The sequence below is a fragment of the Cynocephalus volans genome, chromosome 8, assembly GCF_027409185.1.
Source record: "Cynocephalus volans isolate mCynVol1 chromosome 8, mCynVol1.pri, whole genome shotgun sequence".
NCBI classification, from domain to species: Eukaryota; Metazoa; Chordata; class Mammalia; order Dermoptera; family Cynocephalidae; genus Cynocephalus; species Cynocephalus volans.
In genome coordinates this window covers 131,042,659-131,064,565 of record NC_084467.1, presented here as the reverse complement: position 1 = coordinate 131,064,565, position 21,907 = coordinate 131,042,659, and the positions used below count along the sequence as shown (strand labels likewise).

Below are 21,907 nucleotides of genomic sequence, written 5' to 3'. Positions count from 1 at the left end.
AAATGTTCCTTGTGATATTGTTTGTTACATAAATTTTTTTTAAATGTGAAAAATGTGGTCATTAATAAGAACAGAGTGTTTCTCCATGCCTGCCCAGTACCACGTACTATCTAATTTTTAATCTTTGACAATCTAATAAATGAAAACTAAGACTACAGTCATTTAAAAAGTAAAAATATTATCCATCTTTCCCCCCACTAGATTAATTACCCAACTCACTTCACAAAACAAAAAGCCTACAAATTACTATATTAAGATGACATATACTTTAAGATTACCTGGAGATTTTTTTTTTTTTTTTTTAGATAAACTCAGGAACCAAAAGCTCAAAATTGAATAAAATTCTAAGCCTTATAAAAAAATGATTAATCATTCACTTGATTTTATTTTATTCCTGGAAATGTCTATTTTGTCTGTTTAAATGTCAAGAAAAAAGGATGGGACTACTTCTAGCAACCCTGATGATGAAAATATTCTGTACGATTCAAAGAAGTATCAAAGACTACTAATTGCAAATTAGAAGTACTGTTTAACGTTTTGCTTTCCTAAGGATTTGAACAAATCCCCTCTTCCAGATTTAAATCCAGAAAGGAAAAAAATGTTTAATATATGAGTTACTTCAATGAATGCTATTTCCCTTTCACTTTATAGCTAAGAAGTATATAAGAAGAAGGGGGACGTTGATTAGCTCTACCTTAAGCCAGTACCTTCTCTTGCTGCCTTTTTCATTTCAGCTGCTATTTCGTTTTGGGTGGTAATTATGTCTTAGATCATATAGAGAAAGAAAGGAAGCAAACTGAAATGTTCCAAATTTGCCAGCAAACACCGAACATATTACAAATCAGTCCAGAGGAAATTTTGATGTCTTATAGGAACAGAATGCTAAAACTGAATAAAAATGGAACTTTAAAAAAAAAATCACCATAACTTAAATAAAAGGATACATAGAAAGTTTGTATTTGTTAAGGTAAAAACAGTTTCTAATGATAAAGAAAATTTGGAGTGGGGTGGGGGTATAGAACAAGGTAAGTATAAAAGTAATGTATGAAGAGACATACAATGATATATTTGTTTTATCTTGTCTGGTGTCTAAGTACAAAGAAGATGGTAACCAGGCAGACCAGAGTTTTCACTGCCCAGGTTTTCTCCAGTAGAAGGGTTCTTTTTCCATACAGTAATTGTTTCCACTTAGCAAACCACTTGAAAAGACAAGCAACAAAAATGCTACTACTGCCGTTGCTGAACTATTTCCAAGGCAAAAATGTGCCCAGTAGCCCACAGGATAACTCTTTTTGTACTTTTTAGGACGTTAAGAGAAAGTAGTCATTGGGCTATATTCCCTAGGAACTGCTTACACATTTAGCATCATGCTGTTCTTAAATGGTACCAATAGTCTGATTCACAGAAAGGGAAGCTGACCAAAAATTTCTAGAAAGTAAATTGGTATAATACTGAGTAATGTTTTTCTATGCACAGTCAGTCTTCCTGTTTAAGAAATAAAGGGGCAAAATCAAATGAAAATAAAATCACCAACATTTCCTTACTTAATAAATTTTTCCTCCCTAGGATTACTTTTAAATGCTTTCTATGCATGTGTGTTTCTAGAGTTTTCTTCCTATAAATTCCTCTCAGTTGGCTAAAAGAATAATTTCTGGAACTTCACTCTATAGACTAAATAAGTTATTTTGCTATACTGTTCACAGATCCCTTTCATATAAGTGAAGGTCAAGAGGTATAATCGACTCATAAACATACTGATAGCAATGAAATTGCATACTGGACTAATGAAAATAAAAATAAAATAACTGTGCTTTCGAAGTAAAAGTTAAAGTTAACCCACCTCCCAATTATCCATAACAGCTGAGAGTAAAAACAGTACATATATTGGGAATCCACACCTAATCCTCCAAATTCACTCATTCACTCATTCAAAAATATTTGAGTGAGGGAGTCACCGAACCTAACTCTCTTTTTAAAAAGGACAAAACAATTTTTCTCCTCAACATTAATTCCTTTCTTTTTAGACTTACTCCAATTGCAGTGGTCAACTTTTATAAGAAATAAAATGAACAGAGAGGAAGGACAAAAGGAGGCCAAATAATTCACCATCTAAATATCTGAAGTTAAAGGGTTTCATGTGAAAACATTTCAGTTTTATATGGCTAAAAACATTTTATAACACAACCAGAACTGGTAAGAGGTCATTTTCTTGGAAAGCTCCCATAAGCAGGGGCTCCCTAAGTCCTGCCAATTGTCTCCAGAATGAGAAGAGGAAAGAACTCACGCCTTGATGGGCAGCTACTTCACCAATGTCCAGACTCACAATCTGACCCACAATTTACTTCTTAGCACATGTATCTCCCATTCTTCTTCTCAGAGTCCAATATGATGGTTTAGTGGCCCTAGACCCAAACTCATTGATTCTATTTCTGTTTTCCTCACTTAATACCTATAGGATCTCATACAAGTTATTTAAGCCTCCTAAACATCAGTTTCCCCATCTGTAAAATAGGATGATAATACCAAATGCATAATGATATTTAGAATAAAATGAAGTATATAAAGTGCTTAGCACATAAATTGAGTACTTATTAAGTAAACAGATATTACTGTTAATAATTATTCCTCCTTTCCTCAAGAATCAATATTTAATCATTTAAATTTTTTGGTGAGTATACATTTTAGACATCCTTCTGTATTTGTATAATTTAAATAATAAAACAACCGGTTTTTTGCGGGTATCATAAGCGTTATGATTATGAAACCAATTCCCTTAGAGAGTTACAGCATGATGATGTACATACATACCATGTTTATTTCCTATCATGTATCTTATGTGTCCTAGATTATCCTTGTTTCTATTAATCAATTATTAAAAGCAAAAGTAAACAATAATTTGGATAAAGTACTGTTTTTATCAACTGATACACACTCTGGACCCAGCTTTGCATATAACCCATACAAAAGAGAAAGATGTATAAAAAATACCAGAAGGAGGTTGGGAAGGACAGATTAGGGTAGAAGCTAAATTGGCTAGAGCAGTCACCATTTCCATCTTTACTTTAGAATTTAGCTTCTGGGCCAGCCCCGTGGCTCACTCGGGAGCGCCGAGGCTGCGGGTGCAGATCCTATATAGGGATGGCCGGTACGCTCACTGGCTGAGCGTGGTGCAGACAACACCGAGCCGAGGGTTGCGATCCCCTTACCAGTCAAAAAAAAAAGAATTTAGCTTCTAAGGATCAGAGGGTTGAAGTCACAGTTATGTAAAGCACAAATGCCACTGTTAACAAAGGGATGCCTCCCTTCTAGACCATCACCACCAAGAATGTAACTTGTCAGCAAAGTCCTTGAGAGCATCCTTCCTCCTGCCTTAGTCAGGTTGAGCCACACACAAAAGCTGACTCAGACCACAAAGTAGTAAGCAGTTTGTAATAAAGTCTGAAAAGTTGAGTTTTATCCCCCATACCTACAACCCTGACACTACCACAACACAGCAACCAAATCTACCTTTCAAAATACTTTTTTATTTCCAAACCATTAAATCATAAGACTAAACTTAACCTCAAAAAAGACATCAATCTCTAGTGGATAAAATCCATGATCCAACAGAGGATAAAATTCAGCTTGTTGAAGATTGGTTTAAAAACAATTCCAAGAGGTATAAGCAGCTTGATCAACTTTTGATCATTTAAAAATGGATTCAATTTTGAGCCTGCTATTAAGAGTATAACACAAGCTGTTCTAGTATAACTTACACACCTTGACATGTTTGCAATTCTCTTAATTCCTGTTTGAAGAGAACCATCACTTGCTTGTTGTGAGAAAGAAATGAATGCAGCATTCAAGTGACAACAAGTATTAGGAAGACATATTTGGATGACCACAGCCTATTATTTTTTATGAAACAATTTCTGAGCTGTCAACAACTTGAAGGTATGAAAGGCATTTTACTGAGCATGACTGTTTTCACATGTGACCTTAGCAGCAGAAGAAGTGTGAAAGTAATATCCTGACAAATGAACACCTTGGCTATCCCTTGATTTGCCATATTTTAAAAACTATGACAGCATCTTTTCTTATTAATCACTATCATCGAATCCAAAGTATAGCCTACATTTTCACTTTACATCTACTGCAAAAGCATTCCAATTTTATAAGTACCATCAATCTGTTAGTGCCATTAAAAATGCTAATGTAGACCATCCCTAGCCACAATCAGTCAGCAGATAAATGATTCAGAGCTTACAAAAATTTTGACCTTAGAATGTGCGTGCTATTCTTACTCTGTAGGGATCCTCCTTTAGTTCTATGTTGGATGGTAAATATCACAAACTAGTCTGCTTACATGTCCCTGAAAGCAGATGGGTTTGCAGTGGTGGGTCTGATTTATTCACCTTGATGTTTGCCAAAAATCTAAAGAGGCAGAGATGAAAGAAGAAAATATAAAAGTGTATTCTAGTTTCAAACATGCCACAAAAATCATGAGCTAGAAACAGTAACACAAAAAGGCTGGATCATTGCCAGCCTTTATTCCTTGAATAGGGGGGAAGTCTTAACATAAATGGGACAAGATGAAAGCTAAGAAATAAAAATCAACTAAGTCATACTGTGAGCAAGCTACTTCCCAGGCACTGCACACACGTGCTGCCAAATGCCTCAGAATCAAAGCCTAATGCAAAGGTCAAAAATATCATCCATATTCTGGCTTCAGGTGCCTCGTTAGCGCAGTAGGTAGCGCGTCAGTCTCATATTCTGGCTTCAAGTAGAAAGAAATTTCTTCTGGGAGAATTGCAACAACGAGAACTAAAGGCAGTGAGAGAGAAGGGACAGGAGGAAGTGTATTTACAGACCAGTCAGTATTCATGCGGGTACCTTACTCCTGAAAGAAGTGCTGGGATGGGAATGAAAAATATTTGAATACGATGAAGCATTCCTTTGGGATTAGAAGACAAGGAGGCACTGAAGTCTACGGGCACAGCCTGAATTTCCCAGAATCTAGGTCAAAGTTAGAAATGACTCTCTATGATGAATATCTGGAGTTACTTTTAGGCTCCAAATACAAATTGATTAGATATATATCAATCTCTTTTTATACATATATCCAAATATTTATATACAAATATACACTGCCTTGGAACTCATATCGACAGCCAATAATGAATCCTGCAACTTCTGTTAGAAAGAAGCACAATAGCTGAACTCCATGCTCTTATTTTCCAAAGTTTGATTTATATCTAATCTTAAATTATCATAATTTTAACAAAACAGCCCTAAACCCCAAAATAGCTGTAATATTTTCCTGAATTAATATTAACTTAGAAATTTATAAGTATAATTTAGACTATTTTTACAAGGTGCTTTAATTCATAATTTGTATAATATACTCCTAGTTGCACATGTCTATATGAAACTTACCATTCAAAAATTGATTTAACATTTGTTATATGCAAAACATTATAATAGAATCTGAGGGATTAGAAAGGCATAGGACATAGTCTGCAAAGTCCCTAAATTATAAGAGGCTTAAAATCTGCTTGTAAAAACAAGATATCGGTATAAATATCAATGGAAACATATGCTAACAAAATAAATTATATGGGTAATGCTAGCTACAGAAATTTAGTAGAGAAAGTCATTGCAAAAGAGTTCAAGTGGTAAAATATGGGACCGTGCCCTTTTTCTAAGCAAAAACAACAGATGGCCTAAACGGATAAAAGGTGGCACCCAAGGGAAGTTAAGGGGGAGGGCTAAGCATAGAGAGGCGAGGCATGTGCACATTTGACCTTTTCAAGGATTGGCCTAAGCTTGGAAATCCCCGCCTACTAAGCATATAAATATGATCTTTTGTGTTACAATAAATGGAACTGCCTGACAGAATCCCCGCTGCATGTGTGTATGTGTTTGTTCCCTATCTGGGAGTGCAGCGGTGTGCTCACCCATCTCTTGGAATCTCTTTTCACCCTGCATCCTGGGGGGGGTGGGGGGGCGGAGAGCAATCCCTTTGGCTCCAACCCTCTAGGGAAAGGAAAAACCTGTTGGGGTCCCATGCGGCTGCCGGAGACACCCAACAGTAAAAGTGGCCTTCAACAGGAGACAGGAGCTGAGCTGGGCCCTGTAGACAGGATGGGCTCAACAAAATCGAAAGATCATGAAAGTACACTGACACCAAGTGTAGTGTGAGCAGAGGGTCCAAAGCAGGAAAGCACTTGGCATGCCCAGGAGATATGACTGGAACTGACTGCAAAAGAGAATTCATAAAGGGGTGTGGTGAGGAGGATCAAGAATATAAAAAGATGATCTTGAAAGAAAATGCTTTAACTTAATCCTGTGGACAATAAGGAGCCATTTCATCTGCCATTGTCTGTGTATCTCAGTTTTGTGAACCCTTGTTCCAGTTTGGCCTCATTTATTTTTACTATTTCAAAGAGCTGGTGTGATGAATTAACTTTTCCCAAAGAATGGTCTGGCCTTTAGGAGGCCTTTCTTTACAAAGGAGCATTGGCCACTCTAACAATGTGATTTATAATAAAGGCTTTGGGCAACACACTATTAGCTATACCTACAAAGAGGTTGGAGACTAAAGGTCAGCCACACAGTATGTGATAGTGCCCCCACAAAAACTCTGGACAACAAGGCTTTGGGTGAGCTTCCCTTGCTGGCAATACTCCATGTGCACTGTCACGCACTGAGGCCAGAAAAGTAATATTAGTCCATGACTCCATGGGGAGAGGACAAAGGAAGCTCCGTGTTTAGTACTTGTCCTGGACTCTGTCCCTTGTGCTTCTTCCCTTCCTGGGCTTTAATCTGTATCCTTCCGCTGTAATAGCACTGTAGCTGTGAGTATAACAGCTTTCCGTGAGTTTTGTGAGTGCTTCTAGTGAATTGTGAACTGGAGGTGGTTTGGTAACCCCCTGAATTTACAACTGGTGTCAAAAGTGAGGGAAGTCTTGTGTGCACTGTGCTCCCTCCCTAACTTTGCCGATGGCTAGACTCTCACAAGTTAGCTCTCAGCAAATTTGAAGATCTACTGTGGTATTCTCACCAGTAAACTTTATTGAGAGAGATGTATCAGTGCCTACCTTTTTCTTTGTCTTTGACAAAATATTATTCAGAATAAATAGTTCCCCAAGGCCATATGAATTTAGGTGACTTTTTAAAAACTACGTTTAATGTAGAACCTCAAAGGTTAAACATATTAGAACCACTATGACCATCTGACCACTTTTTCACTGAGTTCCTGAAAAATCTACACCTGATCAGTGAAATGAATACTACCAAAAAAAGCATATCACATAAACATAACTATTGAAATGATCTTAAAATTCACTTGTATAAAAGATCACCTGGAACCTCAAAGGAGTCTCACTCATCCATTTAAAGAAAAAAAAAATGAAGAATTTAGCATACCTAAATACATTTCAATAATGTATATATTTAAAAATTCCTTTAGGATCAACAGTTATTCTATCTTGGGACATGGGTTTTGAAAAAGGCAATTAATTTTTATGCCAGATTATGCCATTTTGTTCCTTTTTATAACAGCATGTTTCCATTAACATAAGTTTTTAGTCACCCAACAACATTAATAACAAAAGAAATCCATCCATGTTGTTGCTAATGGAATGGCTAAGAACAGAAGGATTTGTTCTTGAAAGACTGTAATAGTTCTAGTTCTCAATTATAAAGGTCATTTCAATAAATTAAATATTCTAATTCCATCTGGTAAGAGTATAATGGAGCATTTTTTTGTTTTATAAATTCTGGTTGATATTACAACTTTCTTTTCTGACACTCTACTTTCTTCATTTTTCTCTATTCAAGAAGGTCATTTTCTGCCCCTCCAACAGATTTTGTGATTGTACCTCCTCTGGAAGTAGAAGAAATCTTTTTGAGATAGGGCATATTTAAAACTTGGTACTGGCATAAAAACAGACACACTGACCAATGGAATAGAATAGAGAATCCAGAAATCAACCCACACACTTACTGCCATCTGATCTTTGACAAAGGCACCAAGCCTATTCACTGGGGAAGGGACTGCCTCTTCAGCAAGTGGTGTTGGGATAACTGGATATCGATATGCAGGAGAATGAAACTAGATCCATACCTCTCACCGTATACTAAAATCAACTCAAAATGGATTAAGGATTTAAATATACACCCTGAGACAATAAAACTTCTTAAAGAAAACATAGGGGAAACACTTCAGGAAATAGGACTGGGCACAGACTTCATGAATACGACCCCAAAAGCACGGGCAACCAAAGGAAAAATAAACAAATGGGATTATATCAAACTAAAAAGCTTCTGCACAGCAAAAGAAACAATTAACAGAGTTAAAAGACAACCAACAGAGTGGGAGAAAATATTTGTAAAATATACATCTGACAAAGGATTAATATCCAGAATATATAAGGAACTCAAACAACTTTACAAGAAGAAAACAAGCAACCCAATTAAAAAATGGGCAAAAGAGCTAAGTAGGCATTTCTCTAAGGAAGATATCCAAATGGCCAACAGACATATGAAAAAATGCTCAACATCACTCAGCATCCGGGAAATGCAAATCAAAACCACATTGAGATACCATCTAACCCCAGTTAGGATGGCTAAAATCCAAAAGACTATGAACGATAAATGCTGGCGAGGCTGCGGAGAAAAAGGAACTCTCATACATTGTTGGTGGGACTGCAAAATGGTGCAGCCTCTATGGAAAATGGTATGGAGGTTCCTTAAACAATTGCAAATAGATCTACCATACGACCCAGCCATCCCACTGTTGGGAATATACCCAGAGGAATGGAAATCATCAAGTCGAAGGTATACCTGTTCCCCAATGTTCATCGCAGCACTCTTTACAATAGCCAAGAGTTGGAACCAGCCCAAATGCCCATCATCAGATGAGTGGATACGGAAAATGTGGTACATCTACACAATGGAATACTACTCAGCTATAAAAACGAATGAAATACTGCCATTTGCAACAACATGGATGGACCTTGAGAGAATTATATTAAGTGAAACAAGTCAGGCACAGAAAGAGAAATACCACATGTTCTCACTTATTGGAGGGAGCTAAACATTAATATATAAATTCACACACACACATACACACACACACACAAATCGGGGGGGGGAGGGAAGAAGATAAAACAACCACAATTATTTGAAGTTGATACAACAAGCAAACAGAAAGGACATTGTTGGGGGGGAGGGGGGGAGGGAGAAGGGAGGGAGGTTTTGGTGATGGGGAGCATTAATCAGCTACAATGTATATCGACAAAATAAAATTAAAAAAAAAAAATAACTTAGGCAAGCAAAAAAAAAAAAAAATTTTTTCTAAAAAAAAAAAAATTTTTCTAAAAAAAAAAAAAAAAAAAGAAACTTGATTAATCCTTTTTTGGAATAAAGGCAAACTACAAGTAGAAGTCTAAAGATTTTTATTCTACACCCTTTTTCTCTGTATGGATTCAGAAATGAGGATTACCTTTCTAAGATTTAGGAGGTTTAGGTAAATATACATCCCAGCTTCTGGACACAGTATTCCTTTTGAGTTTCTTTGTTGGTTCCTTCTCTGTTTACTCCTTATCTTATGGTGTTTCACCCTTAACCTTGTTTTCCTCACTTCCCATGCTCTCCCTGGAAGTTATACTCATTCCTGTAACTTCAACTACCATCTATCTTCTCTCTCCCGGATCTTTACTAAGGTAGATGCCAAACCTTACTGATTATCAGAATTACCTGAGAAGCTATTTCAGAACACATATACCCAGATCCTACCTGGATTTAATCTACCAAAATCTCTATAGTACTTCCAGGCAATCTGTACTTTTAAAAGTATCTATGCAGCCACCAGCTAAAGTCCATAAACTGTTATTTGGGAACTTCTGGTCTAATAAACCTATCATTCCACAGTTAAAACTTAAGTCAAAAACTCAATTCGGAATTTCCTACATAATCAAATGTCCTTGGATAGTCTCAATCTCAGTGAGTAAACTTCCACTATCATCTCATGGCTGACATACAGTTATTGTGGAAGTCCCCCAAAACTCACCAAAGCTTGAATTGTGTTCCCCAAGTTTTATGTATTGAAAACTTAGCCCTCTCTGAGACTATTAAGAGGGTGGGAAATCCTATTATGGCAACTGAAAGGTGGAGCCTTGAAGAGGTGATTGGATTGTAAGACCCTGCAGTAGTGAATGGATTAATAATGGTGGTCAGGGGCATGGTTCTGAGGGCTTTAAAAGAAGAGGAGAGTTTACCTCTCTCTCTCTCTCTCTCTCTGCTTCCACCATCTTGCAATGTAAGACCACTGGGTCACTGTCACCACCATCAGATGGACTTTGGACTTCCCAGCCTCAGAAACTGTAAGCAATAAATGTCATTTTTCTTTATAAATCACCCAGTTTCAGGTACTTTGTTATAAGCAATACAAATGGACAAATATATCTCCTCTCCTTTTTCCTCCCTTACTCAATTGTTTCTCTAAGCTTCCATGATGCTATTTTAATGATCCGGTATCCATATCTGAATACCCCCACTTTTTTGCCACCTCTAGGTGGATCATGAGTTCTTGTTTATCTTTCTTTCCCTGGTGCCTGAGACTTTAGTAGGTCCTTAGTAAGTGAGTGCTGAATAAATCAAAATAAACGAAGTAGGCAGAATAAGCATCTATTCCCCATGATGAAGACACTCAAGTTTTATAATTTTTGTTTTTTTTTTTTTTTTTTTCATTTTTTTTTTTTATTTTATTTTTATTTTTATTTTATTTTTTTAATTTTATTTTGTCGATATACATTGTAGCTGATTATTGCTCCCCATCACCAAAACCTCCCTCCCTTCTCCCTCCCCCCCTCCCCCCCAACAATGTCCTTTCTGTTTGCTTGTCGTATCAACTTCAAATAATTGTGGTTGTTATATCTTCTTTCCCCCCCCCCCCCCCCGGTTTGTGTGTGTGTGTGTGTATGTGTGTTTGTGATTTTATATATTAATTTTTAGCTTCCTCCAATAAGTGAGAACATGTGGTATTTCTCTTTCTGTGCCTGACTTGTTTCACTTAATATAATTCTCTCAAGGTCCATCCATGTTGTTGCAAATGGCAGTATTTCATTCGTTTTTATAGCTGAGTAGTATTCCATTGTGTAGATGTACCACATTTTCCGTATCCACTCATCTGATGATGGGCATTTGGGCTGGTTCCAACTCTTGGCTATTGTAAAGAGTGCTGCGATGAACATTGGGGAACAGGTATACCTTCGACTTGATGATTTCCATTCCTCTGGGTATATTCCCAACAGTGGGATGGCTGGGTCGTATGGTAGATCTATTTGCAATTGTTTAAGGAACCTCCATACCATTTTCCATAGAGGCTGCACCATTTTGCAGTCCCACCAACAATGTATGAGAGTTCCTTTTTCTCCACAGCCTTGCCAGCATTTATCGTTCATAGTCTTTTGGATTTTAGCCATCCTAACTGGGGTTAGATGGTATCTCAATGTGGTTTTGATTTGCATTTCCCGGATGCTGAGTGATGTTGAGCATTTTTTCATATGTCTGTTGGCCATTTGGATATCTTCCTTAGAGAAATGCCTACTTAGCTCTTTTGCCCATTTTTTAATTGGGTTGCTTGTTTTCTTCTTGTAAAGTTGTTTGAGTTCCTTATATATTCTGGATATTAATCCTTTGTCAGATGTATATTTTGCAAATATTTTCTCCCACTCTGTTGGTTGTCTTTTAACTCTTTTAATTGTTTCTTTTGCTGTGCAGAAGCTTTTTAGTTTGATATAATCCCATTTGTTTATTTTTCCTTTGGTTGCCCGTGCTTTTGGGGTCGTATTCATGAAGTCTGTGCCCAGTCCTATTTCCTGAAGTGTTTCCCCTATGTTTTCTTTCAGAAGTTTTATTGTCTCAGGGTGTATATTTAAATCCTTAATCCATTTTGAGTTGATTTTAGTATACGGTGAGAGGTATGGATCTAGTTTCATTCTCCTGCATATCGATATCCAGTTATCCCAGCACCACTTGCTGAAGAGGCAGTCCCTTCCCCAGTGAATAGGCTTGGTGCCTTTGTCGAAGATCAGATGGCAGTAAGTGTGTGGGTTGATTTCTGGATTCTCTATTCTTTTTTTTTTTTTTTTTTCCCCATTTATTTTTTTTTTATTTTTTTTTATTTTTTTTTTATTTTTTTTATTATTTTTTTTTTAATTTTATTTTGTCGATATACATTGTAGCTGATTAATGCTCCCCATCACCAAAACCTCCCTCCCTTCTCCCTCCCCCCATCCCCCCCAACCATGTCCTTTCTGTTTGTTTGTTGTATCAACTTCAAATAATTGTGGTTGTTATATCTTCTTCCCCCCCCCCCCGGTTTGTGTGTGTATGTGTGTATGTGTGTGTGTGAATTTATATATTAATTTTTAGCTCCCACCAATAAGTGAGAACATGTGGTATTTCTCTTTCTGTGCCTGACTTGTTTCACTTAATATAATTCTCTCAAGGTCCATCCATGTTGTTGCAAATGGCAGTATTTCATTCGTTTTTATAGCTGAGTAGTATTCCATTGTGTAGATGTACCACATTTTCCGTATCCACTCATCTGATGATGGGCATTTGGGCTGGTTCCAACTCTTGGCTATTGTAAAGAGTGCTGCGATGAACATTGGGGAACAGGTATACCTTCGACTTGATGATTTCCATTCCTCTGGGTATATTCCCAACAGTGGGATGGCTGGGTCGTATGGTAGATCTATTTGCAATTGTTTAAGGAACCTCCATACCATTTTCCATAGAGGCTGCACCATTTTGCAGTCCCACCAACAATGTATGAGAGTTCCTTTTTCTCCGCAGCCTCGCCAGCATTTATCGTTCATAGTCTTTTGGATTTTAGCCATCCTAACTGGGGTTAGATGGTATCTCAATGTGGTTTTGATTTGCATTTCCCGGATGCTGAGTGATGTTGAGCATTTTTTCATATGTCTGTTGGCCATTTGGATATCTTCCTTAGAGAAATGCCTACTTAGCTCTTTTGCCCATTTTTTAATTGGGTTGCTTGTTTTCTTCTTGTAAAGTTGTTTGAGTTCCTTATATATTCTGGATATTAATCCTTTGTCAGATGTATATTTTGCAAATATTTTCTCCCACTCTGTTGGTTGTCTTTTAACTCTTTTAATTGTTTCTTTTGCTGTGCAGAAGCTTTTTAGTTTGATATAATCCCATTTGTTTATTTTTCCTTTGGTTGCCCGTGCTTTTGGGGTCGTATTCATGAAGTCTGTGCCCAGTCCTATTTCCTGAAGTGTTTCCCCTATGTTTTCTTTCAGAAGTTTTATTGTCTCAGGGTGTATATTTAAATCCTTAATCCATTTTGAGTTGATGTTAGTATACGGTGAGAGGTATGGATCTAGTTTCATTCTCCTGCATATCGATATCCAGTTATCCCAGCACCACTTGCTGAAGAGGCAGTCCCTTCCCCAGTGAATAGGCTTGGTGCCTTTGTCGAAGATCAGATGGCAGTAAGTGTGTGGGTTGATTTCTGGATTCTCTATTCTATTCCATTGGTCAGTGTGTCTGTTTTTATGCCAGTACCATACTGTTTTGGTTATTATAGCTTTGTAGTATAGCTTAAAGTCAGGTAGTGTTATGCCTCCAGCTTTATTTTTTTTGCTGAGCATTGCTTTGGCTATTCGTGGTCTTTTATTGTTCCATATAAATGTCTGAATAGTTTTTTCCATTTCTGAGAAAAATGTCTTTGGAATTTTGATGGGGATTGCATTGAATTTGTATATCACTTTGGGTAGTATGGACATTTTCACTATGTTGATTCTTCCAATCCAAGAGCATGGAATATCTTTCCATCTTCTTGTATCCTCTCTAATTTCTCTCAGCAGTGGTTTGTAGTTCTCATTATAGAGATTTTTCACCTCCTTGGTTAACTCAATTCCTAAGTATTTTATTTTTTTGGTGGCTATTGTAAATGGGCAGGCTTTCTTGATTTCTCCTTCTGCATGTTCACTATTGGAGAAAAGAAATGCTACTGATTTTTGTGTGTTGATTTTGTATCCTGCTACTGTGCTGAAATCATTTATCAATTCCAACAGTTTTTTTGCAGAGGTTTTAGGCTGTTCGATATATAGGATCATGTCATCTGCAAACAGGGACAGTTTGACTTCATCTTTTCCAATCTGGATGCCCTTTATTTCCTTCTCTTCTCTGATTGCTCTGGCTAGTACTTCCAACACTATGTTGAATAGGAGTGGTGAGAGTGGACATCCTTGTCTAGTGCCTGTTCTTAAAGGAAAAGCTTTCAGCTTTTCCCCATTCAGGATGATACTGGCAGTGGGTTTGGCATATATGGCTTTAATTATGTTGAGATACTTTCCCTCTATACCTAACTTATAGAGGGTCTTTGTCATGAATGAGTGCTGAACTTTATCAAATGCTTTTTCAGCATCTATAGAGATGATCATATGGTCCTTGTGTTTGAGTTTATTAATATGGTGTATCACATTTATTGATTTGCGTATGTTGAACCAACCTTGCATCCCTGGGATGAATCCCACTTGATCGTGATGAATAATTTTTCGTATGTGTTGCTGTATTCTGTTTGCTAGTATTTTAGTGAGGATTTTTACATCTATATTCATCAAGGATATCGGCCTGTAGTTTTCTTTTTTGGTTATATCTTTACCTGGTTTTGGTATCAGGATGATGTTTGCTTCATAGAATGAGTTTGGGAGATTTGCGTCCGTTTCAATCTTTTGGAATAGTTTGTAAAGAATCGGTGTCAATTCCTCTTTGAATGTTTGGTAAAATTCTGCTGTGAATCCATCTGGTCCTGGGCTTTTCTTTGTTGGGAGCCTTCTGATAACAGCTTCAATCTCCTTTATTGTTATTGGTCTGTTCAAATTTTCTACGTCTTCACGGTTCAGTTTTGGGAGCTTGTGTGTGTCCAGAAATTTATCCATTTCCTCCAGATTTTCAAATTTGTTGGCGTATAGTTGTTTATAGTAGTCTCGAATGATTCCTTGTATTTCAGATGAATCAGTTGTAATATCGCCTTTTTCATTTCTAATTTTTGTTATTTGAGTCTTCTCTCTTCTTTTTTTTGTTAGCCATGCTAATGGTTTGTCAATTTTATTTATCTTTTCAAAAAACCAACTTTTTGATTCGTTGATCTTTTGAATTGTTTTTTGGTTTTCAATTTCATTCAGTTCTGCTCTGATCTTAATGATTTCTTTCCGTCTGCTAACTTTAGGATTGGATTGTTCTTGTTTTTCTAGTTCTTTAAGGTGAAGTGTTAGGTTGTTCACTTGCCATCTTTCCATTCTTCTGAAGTGAGCATTTAATGCAATAAATTTTCCCCTCAATACTGCTTTTGCAGTATCCCACAGGTTTTGGTATGATGTATCATTGTTTTCATTAGTTTCAATAAACTTTTTGATTTCCTGCTTGATTTCTTCTTGGACCCATATGTCATTAAGTAGAATGCTGTTTAATTTCCATGTGTTTGTATAGTTTCCAGAGTTTCGTTTGTTATTAATTTCTAGTTTTAATCCATTGTGGTCTGAGAAGATGCATGGGATAATTCCAATTTTTTTTAATTTATTGAGACTTGATTTGTGACCTAATATGTGATCTATCCTGGAGAATGATCCATGTGCTGATGAGAAGAATGAATATTCTGAGGTTGTTGGGTGGAATGTTCTGTAGATATCTGCCAATTCCAATTGGTCTAGAGTCTTGTTTAGATCTTGTGTTTCTCTACTGATTCTTTGCCTAGATGATCTGTCTAATATTGACAGTGGAGTGTTCAGGTCCCCTGCTATTATGGTATTAGTGTCTATTTCCTTCTTTAGGTCTAATAGAGTTTGTTTTATAAATCTGGCTGCTCCAACATTGGGTGCGTACATATTTATGATTGTTATGTCTTCTTGATGGATCAGTCCTTTTATCATTAAGTAGTGTCCCTCATTGTCTCTTTTTATGGTTTTTACTTTAAAGTCTATTTTGTCAGATATAAGAATAGCCACTCCAGCTCGTTTTTCTTTTCTGTTTGCATGGTAAATCTTTTTCCATCCTTTCACTCTTAGTCTGTGTGAATCTTTATGGGTGAGGTGGGTCTCTTGTAGGCAGCATATAGTTGGGTCCTGCTTTTTGATCCAGTCAGCCAGTCTGTGTCTTTTAATTGGGGAATTTAAGCCTTTAACATTAAGAGTTGTTATTGAAAGGTGTTGATTTATTCCTAGCATTTTATTGGTTGTTTGGTTGTCTTAGGTGTCTTTTGTTCCTTGCTTTCTGATTTACTGTTTGGTTTCTTTCTTTGTTGGTTCCTTAGGTTGTAGATAGTGTTTTTGTTAGCTTGTTTTCTCTTCATGAATGCCATTTTTATTGTACTAGCGGGTTTAGATTTTTCTTAGGTTTTTATGGCAGTGGTAGTTATTTTTCAGGAAGCAAACCCAGTACTCCCTTGAGGATTTCTTGTAAGGGTGGTCTTGTGGTAGTGAACTCCCGCAGTTTTTGTTTGTCTGAGAAATATACTATTTGCCCCTCATTTCGGAAGGATAGCCTTGCAGGGTAGAGTATTCTTGGCTGGCAATCTTTGTCTTTTAGTATTTTGAAAATATCATCCCATTCCTTTCTAGCTTTTAGGGTTTGCGACGAAAAGTCTGATGTTAACCTGATTGGGGCTCCCTTATAGGTGATTTGACGCTTCTCTCTTGCAGCTTTTAAGATTCTCTCTTTGTCTTTGAATTTTGCCAATTTGACTATGACATGTCTTGGAGAAGGCCTTTTTGGGTTGAATACGTTTGGAGATCGTTGAGCTTCCTGGATCTGAAGATCTGTGATTTTTCCTATACCTGGGAAGTTTTCTGCCACTATTTTGTTGAATATGTTTTCAATGGAATCTCCATTTTCCTCCCCTTCTGGAATACCCATGACTCGGATATTTGAGCGCTTGAGGTTGTCTGATATCTCTCTCAGATTTTCTTCCATGTCCTTGATTCTTTTTTCTTTCTTTTTGTCTGCTTTTGTTATTTCAAACAGCCCATCTTCAAGTTCAGAGGTTCTCTCTTCAACTTCGACAAGCCTGCTGGTTAAACTCTCCGTTGTGTTTTTTATTTCGCTGAATAACTTCTTCAGTTCAGCAAGTTCTGCTACATTTTTTTTCAGGACATTGATTTCCTTGTATATTTCCTCTTTCAGATCCTGTATACTTTTCCTCATTTCATCATGATGTCTAGCTGAGTTTTCTTGTATCTCATTCAGTTTCCTTAGAATTATCACTCGAAATTCCTTGTCAGTTATTTCAAGGGCTTCTTGTTCTATAGGATCTAGAGTATGAGATTTATTAACTTTTGGTGGTGTACTTTCTTGATTTTTTGTATTTCTGGTGTCTTTTTTTTGGTGTTTATTCATTGTGGCAGGGGGTTTCACAGTCCACCGGTTTGAGACTAATGACTAACTAGGATGTTGCTGTGGTTGCCAATTTGGTATGGCTCCCGCCGTGACTGCTCAGTTGGCCTCTAGTGTCTTGTGTGTGTGGTTGCCTCGGGTCTTGGGCTTCTCCGGGGATCCACCTTTCTAGTCAGCTTGTACTCTGCTGGGCTGGTGGATCACGTACCACAGGGTGTGTGATCTCTGTTGAGCTTTCACTTTCTGTACAGGACTTCTCCCCGTTCCGTGTGCTCTGGCCCAGGCTGTTAGATCGTGCAGTGGCGACCCCACCGGGTGTGTGGTTTCTGTCGAGTCTCCGCCTCCCTGGCCGCACGTCTCCCCCCTCTGTGCACACTGTGCTGGGCTGGGGTGTGTCTTCTGCACCCCTCGTCTATCAGCTGGGCCTTCAAGACCCAGCTCAGCACCGCCTCGCCCAGGAAGTCTACCAGGTTTCTGTTAGGCACAGACGACCGGTCTCTCTGGGTGCCTTTGTAGCACTGTGTAGATCTTTCTCGGGTCTTGTTCACCTTTGTATCCCCCCGGTATAAACCGAGTCTAGTGCCCGCCTGCAGCCTGGTCTCCGGCAGGTTCAAGCAGACCTGGGAACTCTCCTACCACACTATTCCCAACCAGAAATTCGTTAGGCTTTTTTCCAAACTGGTGGTCGCAGAGATGGTATCTGCCTCCCAGTAACAGGAAGTTTACCGGGGCCGGAGTCCAGGGTGTGGTGGAGTGACAGTCGGCCCGCCCGTACTTGCTAGCCCTCCCAACACTGGTCGGGACGCCCCACACCCCCAGCCCCGCCAGAGAACCGCGGAGGGAGTGGGAGAGGAGGCCGGCCGCAGGGTCCGGAAAGCCCCGCGCCAGGCCAAGCAAATGGGCTCAGTGATGGCCGAGCAGGGCGGAGCTGCCCGCACCTGGGAAAATGGAGGCAGCACCGGGGCAGTGAGTGGGCTGGTGGTGCAGGCGGGAGCCGCATGGGCATCCACCCCCCGAACAGAGCTGTGCCAGGGATCACTCACAGTGCTGTGCCAGGTCGGGCGCTCGCTCTGTCTCTGGTTTGTTGCCTTCCGTGTTCTCGGCGCTGCCGCCTCGGGCTGTTCAGTCGCGGCGCCGCTCGGGCGCTCCCAGGAATCTTCTTTAATGCCGGCCTGAAACCTCGAATCCTGAATAGGGCAGCTGGCCGCCTTCAGTGCGGCCCCAGCCTCCGGGATCCTGGCTGCATCCACAGCAGCCCTGGCGCCGTGTTCCCTGTTTCAAGACTCGCTTTTGCAGCTAAGAATCAGTTCTTTTCCTGCTCCACACTTCAAAGCTGTTGCCTGTAAATGAGGCAGCCTCTCCTGCCGGGGGCAAAGTGGCGTTGAGCCCCCACGACCGGCCAGCAGCAGCAGTCCTCCCTTAAGAGATGGCCAGAGGAAGGCCCACAAGTTTCCCGGCTGCCTGAGGCCCAGTGGCTGCCTTTTCCACCTCAGCTACTCCGCGCCAGCCACCGCAGCCGCCGCCATCTTGAAAACTCTATAATTTTTGCTTTGAGTTTGAAATTCTCTTCCAACATCATTTAGTCAAAAGAAGTAGTAAAAGGAAAAAAATTATACCAAAACCAAAGATGATGACAAGGACTCACAGACATCCAATTCAAAATTTCATAGCAAAATGCATACCAAAACATCCTTATTTCTAATACCAAAGATGACACATGAAAATAACTGTAGGTATTATATAATCTACACACACACACACAAAAAAAGAATCTCCATCTTAAAAAATAAACTAGAAATCCTACCACTATTGGATTCATCCAAAATAATCAAAAAGCTATTTGAGGTTTTCTCACTTTTACCTCATTTTATATGAAAAGCAATAAAAAAGATAAAGGTAGATTCAAATGCTACATTATTTTAAAATCAGTCATTACCTTGAAGTGACAAGAGATGAATCACATAATAAATGTGTTCAAAACTCTGCTAGAAACAAATTACATTAAATATGATGTTTTAGAAATCTCAAGTATCTTTCACAGTTAACGTTTTTTCTCAGTAAAATTGCTTGAAGTAGTAGATTGATCTCAAAGTTAGGCACAAATCAGTAAATTCCTATTCAGCGTACTTCTGGATTATGGTTTTTAATAGGCTCAGGTTCTTTGCCAGTCCTTTTTCTCTTTTTTAATTGAAGCATAGTTGATTATACCTATCTGTGTGGTACAAAATTGACTATCAATAGTTGTGTACAATATATGATGGTCAAATCAGGATAGTTAGCTTATTCATCATTACAATATGTAATCATTCCTTATGTCTGTTAACCAATTTCTCCTTAACCCCTCTTCCCCTCCCCTTCCCCCTTTCTACTTCTAGTAACCACAGTTCTGTTCTCTCCTTCTAAAAGTTCAATGTATTATTGTGATTGTTGTTTCTTTCTCTCTCTTTCTTTCTTTCTTGTTTATTTATTAATTCAGCTCCCACTTATGAGTGCGGACATGTGGTATTTCTCTTTCTGCATCTGAGTTGTTTCATTTATCATAATTTTCTCCAAGCTCATCCATGTTGTTGCAAATGGCAGCATTTTATTCTTTTTTATGGTTGAGTAGTATTCCATTGTGTATATATACCACATTTTCGTTATCCAGTCATCAACTGATGGACATTTAGGTTAATTCCATAGCCTGGCTATAATAAATAGAGCCGCAATGAACATGGGAGTTCCAACATGATGATTTCCATTCCTTTGGGTATATATATACCCAGTAGTGGGATTGATGGATCATATAGTAGTTCTAGCTGTAGTAGTTTAAGGAACCTTCATACTGTTCTTCACAACAGCTAGTCTTAATACCATATAGAGATAGAAACAATTTATGGTTGAGGTCTTTCTCACTTTTGAAACACCCCTTCACCCTTTTAATCAATATACATATTGGCTTTTGGTTTATGTGCCATGTGGGTCACACATTTTTATGTAATTTTTTTCTAACAGACCCAAGGAACTGAGAATTTTTATTTATTGAAACAATTGATTCTACATATCTGTGGGGTACAGTGTTGAATATCAAAACCTGTGTGCAATATTTGATGCTCAAATCAGGATAATTAGTATATTAAACATTACAAAATGTAATCATTTTTTTGTGGCCCTTTACCAATTTTTCATTAACCTCCCCTCCTTCTCCCCCTTTCCCACTTCTGGTGGGCTCAGTTCTGTTCAGAGAGAACTTTTTAAGTCTGAATTTCTAATAAAGACAAAGAAAATGCAACTGTTGTAAAAAGTAATAAGTTATAAAAGTAACTCCACTTATTCCTCATGTATTAGGTTGCTATTCCTGGAAGATATCTGACTTGATTCTATGTGGCTACGGAGCTATGGGGGCTGAAAGAAAGTTTCTTTCCAGGAACTTGGCTGGCCCTGCATTTTTACTTATGGCTAGTTATACAAATAAAAGCTCTCTCATTTTTCCAAAATTTTAAGTGATTGATACCAAGTTACATATACAAACCTGTTCTTATATTGCAAGGTAATTAGGTATAAGTGTTAAGTAGTTTGCAGTATGAAAATAACTAATAATATTCTTTAGACAATCCAGCCATTGTCTGGGTCAGCTAGAACAGGTGTCCTTTTCTGGCACCACCACCTAGTTCAAGATATTATCACTTTATGCCTAGATTATTTCATCAGCCTATAAATCACCACATCTCTAAATTTTCTCTTTTTCAATCATATTGCCTTGGGCTAAGACATATCTTGCCTTCACTAAATGAAAGATAAGCTCCTGGTCACCAGAAATGGTGTCTGATGAGTAATACATCTCATACTCTATACATAGTAAAGGCTAAATAAATATTTGCTGAATAATGATTCTATGAAAAAAGAAAATGGTGAACCATGGCAGAAAGGCAGAGAATAAAGAAAGTTTATGTTGCTGCCTAAGTGAAGAGGTCATGCCTCTCACACTGAGTCACAAATGAAAGCTAGGTTGGAGCAAATGTTTCTTTGTTGGGATGTCATATCTGCCCCGTAAAATGGTTTGGGCTGGCTCCCTGAAAAAAGAGTTTAGAAAAACCATCACAGGGCAGAATGCTATCTGATGGGACTATTGCCACAACCAGTGCCATGATTCACAACATCATCACCCACAAGAAACAGATGGCCTCATTGTTCAAAACTCTACTTTGCCAGGGGTGACTTAGAGATAACTTTGGAGCAAGTCATCGCACCTCAGTTCACAACGCATCTTCCTGATGTATAGGACAGAAGGATCAAAAAAGCCTTTACACAGATTTATAAAGCACACATTTTGCTGAAATCTACATTCGAATCAGCCTAGGCTAAAATGCTTTATGAAGATGGTGTAGTGCTACATTTATTTAAGTAGCCACTGAAAATAGGACTCTTCCCAGTAAGTATTTCTTGCTGATTATGGCTGTGATACTGTGTTCAAGATCGTAACGTAAATTATGCAGCCCTGAAATGAAACTGGGATAGT

The 21,907-nt window shown here is 38.2% G+C and overlaps 1 protein-coding gene across 9 annotated transcripts in view; it reads right to left on the bottom strand.

The window, feature by feature from the left end:
* RABGAP1L (RAB GTPase activating protein 1 like) overlaps nucleotides 1-21,907 on the bottom strand; it is a 646,375-nt gene that overhangs the window by 262,934 nt on the left and 361,534 nt on the right. The window lies entirely within an intron of this gene.